The 11389-nt window shown below is 38.4% G+C and overlaps 1 pseudogene; it reads right to left on the bottom strand.

Annotated features, from left to right (window-relative positions):
• Positions 1-7925: 7925 nt before the first annotated feature.
• On the bottom strand, positions 7926-11126 carry LOC137619639 (uncharacterized; annotated as a pseudogene).
• Positions 11127-11389: the final 263 nt, after the last annotated feature.

The raw sequence follows: 11389 nt of genomic DNA, 5'->3' as shown, positions 1-11389 counted from the left end.
AGTACTAAGAAAGAAAGGAAATCCCAAAGAACATATAACAGTGTTCTGCATATGATGTTCCTCTTTGCATTATTTTAAAATATACCATACTGTAAAGGTTTTCTAATTCTGTTTGTAGCTAAGGAGAAATGTATTTTTTCTAAATATCTTATTTTCGTTATTTTATTTTGTATTTTAGTTTGATAACCTTATCAATAATGAAAATTTATATACTGAATAATTACACTTTTTTACTTATCCTGATTATCATGAAATGTTGTGTCACACGTAACAAAGAACTGAAACCCCTTTGGGGTCATGTGAATGACCTCTTCTGCTGTCGTCGCTTGAGAATAGACATAAACTCAGCTCCCAGTAGCCACAGAGGGCTGTTGCTATCTCATATATAAATGACGAGTACCTTTTCCTGTCTCTTCTTTGTTCTTACAGAATGGTGGGAAGACTACAGCCAGGAGACCGGTGCAAACTACTTGGAAACAGCAGACCCGTACCTCAAACCACCTGAGCAAGATGGCACCTACCCCATAATGCCCAAAGGACCATGTCTTGATAGTCTGCCACACATAGAGCCAGTTCGTGGAGAGCCACTGGCCAGGGCTCATGTCACTCCGTTATGCTGAGGGAACCCAAGCTAAGCTTTTGATTTGGACTTATACTTTTTTAGTGTTATGTAGAGTAACAAGTAAAAACTAGTCTCCCTGCTGTAGTCTTGCCCAGGAAATATGATGAGTATTTAATTGATGTATGAGCACATGATTTGAAGACGCTACCCAGGATTTTGGACTTGATAAAGTAATTGAAGTGCTCAAGATTGATTTTGTAGAATTTTTTATTGAAATATATATAAATTTGAAATATCAGATTCGCCTCTGACTTATCTCGTTTCCTGAATTATAACTTTTAGAAAAAAATTTGTCTGCGTTGGGACAGTTGTGCTCGAAGTAATTAGATATCTGTCTCGTCCAATTATCATAATTTTCTCTCTATCCCTGGATAGGTACGCTCCTCGGACACCCCTTTAAGGGTATACTCGGTCGCGCGCGACCCTGACTCCGAAAAAAAATTCAGGAAAATTTAGTTATGCATCAATCTGTATTGTTTGACTTGCTAAAAATACTTCAAAGAATGCTAAAAACTACTGAAAATATAAATGATACCCATCTACAAAATAACTATTTATTGGAAATATATTAAAAATTTAAGTATACAAAAAAAAAGACTTGACGTAAATATTCACAAAAAATAGAAATATACATATACACATAAATCCCTTTAGGGACACCTTCTTAGATGGCAAAACAACAGCGTGTAATTGCTGGAAATGAGTTGGACCCATAGAAGTCAAGATCTGAAATGAGAAAAAAAGGGTAACTTTTTTTGGCCAAAAAAATTTGTCCAAATTTCATGAATTTTTTTGGGTACCCAAATGAAATAGGAAGAGGCTAATTTTTTTATAGAATAAACTCATATTATCTTAGAACAGAAATACATAATAAAATGTTCACTAAGATGTAATTTACTGTTATATCAGGGGCGAAATCTAAAGGTCATTTTTTGACGGCCTAGTTTCACAATGTAAATTTCTTATGAAAATCATTGTATCTCCTATAAAATATGATATTTATGCATTAAAATATACCAAAATATCACGAATTCTATACAGAACAAGAATATATAGAGATATGCCAACTTATCTTTCGGGTATGTCAACAAAATGGCCGCAGTTCGCAACAACTCTTACAGCCCAATCTACCACTTGAAATGAAGAATGGGGTTGCAAACTCCATATTATCATCAACATCTCTTTTTAACTCCATTAGAAGTGTGTTGATGACATCCATGCCGAGGGAATACTGCCTGCTGGCCATTATTGAAGATAAATTCAAAATAAATAGAAAAAAATCAAATTTGCAAAAAATGAAAAAAATTCAGAAATTAGCATTTGAGGGAAAATGGACCTCATGGCAATATATGGCATCTAAGCCAAAACCAATGTCATGCAAGTGGTAGACACACCATCCATCCACACTTTCCAACTATAAAGAACCAAACAAGTATCAACACTGTTCGACAATTTATAATTATGTAATAACTTTGCTGTTTGATCACTTACCCCTATAAAGGTATGTCAGGGTCGAGGTCGACCCCTGGGGGGGTAAAAAAACGGGGAAGGAGGGAAGTTAGACGAAAATCAGTCCTAAAGCAGACAATGGCATGTAGACTAGTCACCCCTTGCAGGTCGATCACTTCCATATTCGAGACAGCTGATGATTTATGGGGAAAAAACAGGTTTTGAAAATGCTGTAGGGGTCGCATACGACCCATCATACCTTTCCAGGGCTATATCACACAATTAAGTATCTATGTTAATTTGTGCGTATAATTATGACCATTTGTGAGAGTAAAACTTTAGTGCAACTGATAGTTATGGTATGCATATAAGAGAGCTTTCTTCTCTGAAATGATTTTTTTAAAATAACTATGAAAGAATATATAACAACCATCTGCTACAACAATCATTGGTGTAATACAAATACAAGTAGGCCAATCTAAATATCTACTTATCGTAATCGATATGTTGATTATAGGGTACCATATATAATGTTTGCAACATAATTATAATATACTTCGTGAAAATGGGAAGAATATAATACTCAGTAAAAGTTAGTAATTAATATTTTTAAGAAATCAAATCTTATAAATCCTTTACAACTGTGTAAAGAGTAATCAAATACTTATTGCCCTATGTTCATAAGTGAAAGCTTTGCAAATGCAAGGAATGAAGGATTTAGAACAAAGACCAAGTGATGTCATTGAGGTCATTCAAACGTAGGCCGAAAAGCTGACGGAATATCTTCCAAAAGAGGCTGCCTGCAGTGTCTTTAATTTACCGTCAAAATAAGACTCCACACCGTCTTCCCCCCAGTCTCGGAATAATATGCTCTTATGGCTGGCAGCGGAATTTACGACATTTATTCGCAAGTAAAAGTGCTTACAGTTAATTTCACAAGATTTGTTATATACTACTAGATTCGACATTTAATGCTCTTCCTCTCAAAGCATATATCAAAACATTTACCTTAACATATTTTTTCCTAAATCTTGCCATTTTGATGGACGATCACGAGTCGCAGTGCAAAGGTTAAGGGATTCGGCATCCCCAAATCTACATTCAGTAGATGAAATTGATGTAAAGAGAGTAGCATCATCTACATATGAAACAAGCTTGTTTTCTAGACCAAACCATAAGTCATGTGTATATAGTATGAAAAGTAAGGGGCCAAGTACACTACCCTGAGGAACACCAGATATCGTATTCCCACTCTCACTATGATGCCTATCAACGACAACATTTTGTGATCTATTACTTAAAAATTCAATAATAATACTAAGAAAAGAGCCACCCACTACAAACTGTTTGAGTTTGAAAACAAGGGCCTTATGATTAACATTGACAAAGACAGTAATAAAATGAAGGCCAATCATAAAAACTTCCTGACCACCATCAAGGGATTTTTGTACAGCATCAGACATTGTAAGAAGGGCATCACATGTTCCAAGGCCTTTACTAGGGACAAATTGACAGCAGATGATTACCTTCATCAAACCTATTTGGACGTTTTGCCAAAACATGTTAAATAACTTCATATAATATCCGAGTTATGGAAATTGGGTGGTAATCAGCTCAACGTGATCTGCCACAAACACATTTGCATACTTGAGTAATATTACCTATTCTCAAACAAGTGCTAAAAGAAACTCTTCTTGCCGACTTGCAGAAAATAACAGATAATTAAGGAGCTAAGAAATCAGCTTTTTTTTTTTATAAAAATCAAATGAAAAATACTATTTGGGTCTGAGCCTCTATATGCATCAAGGTCCATCAAGAGAGCTTAAATTTCATAAGACTGAAAGGCTAAACTAGTTAGCTTAGCCTCAGGAAACCAGGAATGAAGAACATCGAGTTCCTCATTACTCTACTTGAACACATCAGCCAAAAGGGTTGCCTTTTCCTTTGGACAGTGAGTGATAGACATCTGGTTTAAGTAAAGGAGGAACTGTTACGTGTACACCAAAGAGTCCAGATTTAATGCTAGCCCACCACTTATGTTCATGGGTTGTACCAGAAATGATTTCTTTCTGGTTAATTTGTATCCCTTTTCAGCTGAAGCTTTACCTCTCTGAGCAAAATCTCTTAGCTGAGCAAAGTTATTCAAAGTCAAATCTGATCTGTTAGCCTTCCAAAGATGATAGGCCTCCTGCTTCTCCAAATAAGCATATCTACAATCATCACTGAACCAGGGTTTGTTTTTCACTCAGTACTTTAGCACACGAAAAGGGATGCTCCTATCAATTGCGTTGACAAAATTCTCATTCAAAATGAGATAAGGCTCCACGCTATTATACAATTGTGACCAATTTAAGTTTAAAAGATCACTCAAAATGCCATTCCAGTCTGCTTGAGATTATATGTAAATATTACATGAGTATGACTCATCAGGGACATGCTGCTTTGTCTTCACTACTAATGAAATTAAGACATAATTAGATATCCCAAATGAAGAACAAACTTCACTAGTCATAGAGCAACGAGACTCAGTTTATACGAGGTTCAAGCCGATACCAGACCTGTGAGTAGCTTCACTTAAGACTTGTTTACAGCCAGATTCAGAGGCAAAGTCCAAAGCTCTTAAGTCATGATAGGACGGTGGCTCCTCAACATCCAGATATCAGTATTGATAATGTTTCTTTGAATTTGTATGACTCTTTTAAAATTTTAGGTGTGATTCTCAACAGCAAATTTATTTTTGAGAAACACATTAGGTCTGTGTCTTCTTCAATTGCATAAAAAATTGGCTTATTGAGAAAGTCTTTTAAGATTTTCGGTGATCAATCTATTCTGAAGAAGTGTTTTAATTCTTTCATTCAACCTTGTTTTGAGTATTGTTCTCCTGTCTGGTGTTCAGCTGCTGATTCTCATCTTAATTTGTTAGACAGAAACTTACGGTCTATTAAATTTCTTATTCCTGATCTAGATATTAATCATTGGCACCGTCGTTCAATTAGTTCATTATGCATGTTGCATAAGATTTTTCATAACTCTGACCATCCTTTACATTCAGATCTCCCTGGACAATTCTAACCTGTTTGCAATACTAGACAGACAGTTAATTCTAATAGCCAGACCTTCTCCATCATGAGGCTCAATACTACACAGTATTCTAAAAGTTTTATTCCAGCTGTTACCAAGTTGTGGAATGATCTTCCTAATCGGGTAGTTGAATCAGTAGAACTTCAAAAGTTCAAAGTTGGAGCAAATGTTTTTATTTTGACCAGGCTGACATGAGTCTTTTTATAGTTTATATATGACGTATCTGTTTTTGACGTTGTTAATAGTTTATATAGGACATATCTGTTTTGGCGTTGTTACTGTTTTTAGAATGATTTATTGTTAATTTATTCCCCTCATTTATTTATATCCTTATTTCCTTTCCTCACAGGGTTATTTTTCCCTATTGGAGCCCTTGGGCTTATAGCATCTTGCCTTTCCAACTAGTGTTGTAGCTTGGTTAGTAATAATAATAATAATAATAATAATAATAATCACTAGGCAAAACAGAATTCATCCATTCCCTATGGTGAGCATTGAAACACCAACAAAAACAAAAGAGGCCTTTTTATCATCTCATTGTATCTTAGCCATAATGGTAAGAAGACAATTGGAGATAGAATCATCCATGTCAGAATTCAAGTTGATAGAACACAAATAGAAATTATCATGCCAGGAAACTAAACTCTTGTTTCTTGGCAAGGACGTTAATGGGGAATCCTACTGCTGTCATTCCTCTGGTTCAAGGATCTGGCTTTTTTTTTTTTGAAGAATGCACGAGATCGGGGTCAGCAATGTCAGGCCATATAACCAACTGTACTAGTCATAGTGCAACGAGACTCAGTTTATACAAGGTCCTAGCAGTTACCAGACCTGTGAGTAGCTTCACTTAAGATTTGTTCACATCCAGATTCAGAGGCCAAGTCCAAAGCTCTTAAGTCATGATAATCACTAGGCAAAACAGAATTCAACTATTCCCTATGGTGATCATTGAAACACCAACAAAATCAAAAGAGGCCTTTTTATCATCTTATTGTATCCTAGCCATAATGGTAAGAAGACAATTGAAGATAGATAGAACACAAAGAGAAGTTATTATGCCGGGAAACTAGACTCTTGTTTCTCGGCAAGGATGTTAATGGGGAGCCCTACTGCTGTTATTCCTCTGATTCAAGGATTCGGCTCTTTTTTCTGAAGAATGCACGAGATGGTGGTCAGTTAGGGCAGACCATATAGACTAATGATTCTCCATCCAAAACGGCGGGATCACATAACCCAGTTAATTAATGTGGTCAAAGTTTGAATGGGCAGCTTTGATAGGAGAGGCAGTTCACATTTAGGTATTAGAGCAGGAGCCCGGAGTGGTTTGGGTAGCTGAAAAGCGAACCAATTTTCTTAGTCATAGTGATGTTGTATGCATATCACTGTTTATGAAAACTCAAGTCTGCCGGGGATCTGGTGGTGGGTGTGGCCCTCAGCGGCATGAAAGTGATATGGAAAAATTGACCTAGATCAGCTGGAAAGTGAACCACTTGATAATGGTGTTGAAATGTCCCTTATACCTCCAGGAACTGGGAATGGGTACTGACAGACTTTTTGTGTGGTGGCGTGACCCTGACAGACTTACGTAACTGCCACGTCAAAATTGACCTAGATCAGCTGAAAAGCGAACCGAATGAAACTTGTTGTAAAATCACCAGTACCACCCCAGGTATAGTGAATGACCACTGACAGACAGTTTCTGTGGTGGGGTACCCCTGACAGACATGCCCAAATGACCAGACCCCGTAAGTGACCTAGATCAGCTGAAAAGCGAACCAAATGAAACTTGTTGTAAAATCATCAGTACCACTCCAGGTATAGTGAATGACCACTGACAGACAGTTTCTATGGTGGGGTACCCCTGACAGACATGCCCAAATGACCAGACCCCGTAAGTGACCTAGATCAGCTGAAAAGCGAACGAAATGAAACTTGTTGTAAAATTATCAGTACCACTCCAGGTATAGTGAATGACCACTGACAGGCAGTTTGTGGTGGGGTACCCCTGACAGACATGCCCAAATGACCAGACCCCATAAGTGACCTAGATCAGCTGAAAAGCGAACCAAATGAAACTTGTTGTAAAATCATCAGTACCACTCCAGGTATAGTGAATGACCACTGACAGTTTCTGTGGTGGGGTACCCCTGACAGACATGCCCAAATGACCAAACCCCATAATTAATTCCTTCAGGACCAAGATGTAATGATGCTTTGTAACACTGGTCACTACATCCAAGTACAGTAGGGGTTAAGCTAGATTAGCTTGTAAGCGAAACAGATGAAATAGAATGAAACGAACATACAAAATTATCATGTATACTCATCACTGGCCAATGTTGAAGTGAACATTGTTTCCCATAGAACATCTACATCCCTGACAATGTAATGCTTAAAGAAATATTGAAGAAGTAAATATAAATAAAATTAAAATTATTTTTTCTGAAAGACACCAAAGTAAATAACGCCATCCTGATAATAAGTGCTTATCATCGAACAGTTACAATGGATTAAGTGCATTTTCTGAAACATATATCTAATATCTAATATTTAATATCTAATATCGTACATGCACAATAGAATTGATTAGACTGAATGAGAATATAATCCATAATAATTCCTTTCACATCATTGTGGAAGCTGAGAAATAATAGTAAATAAAAGAGGGATAGATCCGGCTGGCCATATATATTACATCGTTAAATGTTTTGTGCACATACTATAACCTCGCATTAAATGTATTGTGTCAATGGAGGACCAACTATTAAATATACTAATCCATCTCTTCAGTATCAGAATCTGAGTCCTCACTCCATGGCTCATCCTCACACTGGTCATAGTCACTCAGTTCATCAAGGTTATCAGTTTCCATCACTGTTTCCTCGGATTGACTAAGAGTTTCCTGATCTTTGTCACTGTCATTAGCAAATAAAGAATCAGGAACGGCTGGTCCATCAAACCAGGTTGGCTGCAACAAGTCACCATCTACTGTCCAACCATAATCAATGGCGCATAGGCCTTGATCAGGTGATTTTGTGTTGGCATGACTCCACAAAACTGTCACGTAGTGTGCCCTCAGTAGTTTTTTCTCAAGTGTCCGACGTGTTGGGGGCAACAATGCGCAGTCAACCTTCTTGATATGAAGAAGTGGGTTTTCCTGAAAGGAATGTGGAATCATATGACAAAATACTTAAAAAGAGAATGTTCTTAAGTTAGATTAGATTGAAATAATTGAGCAATACACTCAGAATGCTTTTCGTGTCAAAATAAATGTGGGTTGTTAAGACCCTAGAGTGAGAGACAGAAAGAAATATCATAGAATGTGCATTGGAGGTTACGATTTGAATACACTGTTACTCTCTTAAGTCAATTCAAGGGAGACATGCTACATCCTGAAAACCCAACACACTTGATACATATATACCTTATCTACTGTGCCCGACATCTGCATAATTTTTCTATAATGTGCTTCATCTACATCACGTTCTTTGTTTTGGCCATACATCTTGCAAACAAACTCGGATGCCACGTCTATGTCAACTTCACCGTCAACTTCACCCATGTTGGAGAACAACTGGAGAAAGCTTCCAGTTGGGTCCTTCTCAAGTATTTCCAGAGGTTTGACTTTGCCTTTCCTGAAGGGGAATATGAATCATGTAGGTAACAACAGCATGACTATCTCTTCAAACTAGTTAACTTAATTTTGTCATGATTCTAAATCTTTGCTGTACAATGAGTATGCCAACTCAATCTGTCATTTAAAGATGGAACAAAATCCTACCTGTAAAAGGCTGATGTGAAGTCACATCCAGTGAATGCGTGGTACCCCGCCAGTGCTTTTGGAAGTCCTGATTTTCGCTCCTCAAGGACCTCTACAATATTGGTGACATTAATGTACCGCCTGCTGTTTCCGCTGCCACAGTCCATGAAGACATTTTTGGAGGACCTCACTTCTGGGTCTTGATTTCCAAGTATACCAATAAGTATAATGAGAACATCTGTATCAGATGCTCATACAAGGACCTTGCTTCCTGAGGTATTTTCCAGGTGGAATGCTATAAGGGTATCTGCCTCGTCGTGGTTGGCCTGGAGGTGAGCTGGGCTGGTCACTGAGATCTCCTGGAAGTCATTTGGCGTATATTGGAAACATTCACCGCCATAAGAGGCATACAGTGTTTTTCCATTTAGGATGTTCCAATAGTGATTTCCCCCCCATTCCTTTAGCAGAAATTTTCCAAGTTCGTTTTTGAACATTCCATTCTTGAGAAGTTTTGCTCCTTTGTGTCTCATTGTTTGGTTAGGTCCAGTGATTGTGTAAACAGAATCTTCTGCACCACGCAATTTCCTCTCACTGTCCTTGACTGAATTTTCGACGTACTTATCAAGGCAGACATGGATTTCATCCCCTCCACCAGTGCATACTGTAGATAGGATGGTTCGGGCAATAGCTCCATATGATGTTCCAACATTCATAACTGACAAGACAGAATGAATAAGCAGGCCTCCATCATATATCCGAACACAAATACCTTGATGTACCTCTGTTGAGATTGGTGTGTCTTTCTGGAACTCTTCCAGCCTATTCAGTAATGTATGCTTCCTGCTCTTCAAGAGTGCTCCATCAGCATGTGCCAGGGAAAGAGGATATGACGTGATTGGGTACCTGAGAACGTGCCTGAGATCGAAGTTGGTATTTTCGGCCACAACAATGATGATTCTTATGAAAAAGTCCCTCAGACTTTCAACCCTCTTTGCAGTTTCTGTAGCAGGAGTCGTCCCTTTTTTCTTCTTCTTTTCGTTTTCAGATGCGAAGTTATTCACCCTTATCCTTTTTACTGACTTCAGAAATCTTGCTGAGTCCTTGTGCCACTCTCTTTCGAATTGTTGTCTTGCTACCTGCCCCCTTTGCAATGTTCCGAGGAGATACTTCTCAGTCTCTTTTGTTGCCGCCCGCCCAGTTGCAAGGTTCACCATTGTGTCTGGAGCTTCAGGACTGAAGGGATTGTAGAATTCGTCTATTTTCTCACTTAGAGCCTGCATTTGCTTGTTGTCTTTTCTTATTCTGTATGAACGGCACTGTGCTGTGGCACTCTCTCCCACTTCAAGTCCAGCAAAAGTTCTCAGCTCCAGTACGGCCATGGCTCTCTGGGTCATGGTCATGGACCATCTTCGTCTGGCATTTTCAGAATTTCTGAAGGCTACAATCCCTTTCATACTGGACGCTGCATCCCGATTTACTGTTTGTTCAAGTGAGAGATCAACTGCCGACCTGGAGTAGTTCTTCTTTGTTCGCCGTATTGAAAAAGCCCCCTTCTGAAGTATTTCTCTGAGTTGAGGGTGGGAAGATGTCAGCTTGTGTAGAAACAGTGTTCCCCATCTGGCGTAATTTGGACGATTTAAAGAGAAGAAGACATCCAGTATGACTGGGAAAACATCTATGTATCCATCTACATCATTTGTTTTAACACAACGCTGTAGCTCGCGGTGTACCCTGTTTACCAGGAATACATATGTTCCCCAGAACTGAGCCATTGAGCCAATGGTTCCCTCCATGACAGAATAGAAGAATTCTTCATATTTCAGAAGGTGCTGCATAACAACTGGATCAGAGAGATGGTCTTCAACTTGATTTGATGGAATCATCATCATCACATCTTGAAATGCTTGATACTCCTCCTCTGCAAGGTCTTGCACGAAACGGTCATACAGCTTCTGTTCCATTACATTAGCCAGAAGTTCATGAATTCTTATACAACGATTGTAGAACTTCCCCTTCATGAAGCCCATCATCGAACCCTCTGCCAAGACTTCTGCTTCAGTTAGGATAAATTCTATTCCACTTTCGTTGATCATAGTTCCGATTGCACCATAAAATGCTAGCTCAATGTGAAAATTGCCTAACATGATCAGTAACTTGTCAAAGAGAGGGGACTCGAGAGCTTGGATGGAATAAGCTTTGAGGGCAACCGCCAGATCATACGTCACGACTGCATAACTTTGTCCAGTTTCCTTTGCAACATTAAGAGTACGAATCATAGTCTCTCTCACAACTGCATTATCTGTAGGAGATTTTGGAATTGGGTCCATATAGCAGATTCGTTGCAGTGGGAGCATGTCCTTCACAAAATTGCTGATGAATCCTGCATAAAGTGAAGTGTCACCTTTTCTCAGTTGCAAAAACCAGTACAAATCCAATGGTTTCAGCTGAAGCCCTGGTCTTTGATGGAGTTGTAGAGA

The sequence above is a fragment of the Palaemon carinicauda genome, chromosome 2, assembly GCF_036898095.1.
Source record: "Palaemon carinicauda isolate YSFRI2023 chromosome 2, ASM3689809v2, whole genome shotgun sequence".
Lineage (NCBI taxonomy): Eukaryota > Metazoa > Arthropoda > Malacostraca > Decapoda > Palaemonidae > Palaemon > Palaemon carinicauda.
Note: the sequence above shows the minus strand (reverse complement) of the source record. Positions and strands in the feature narration are given on the sequence as shown.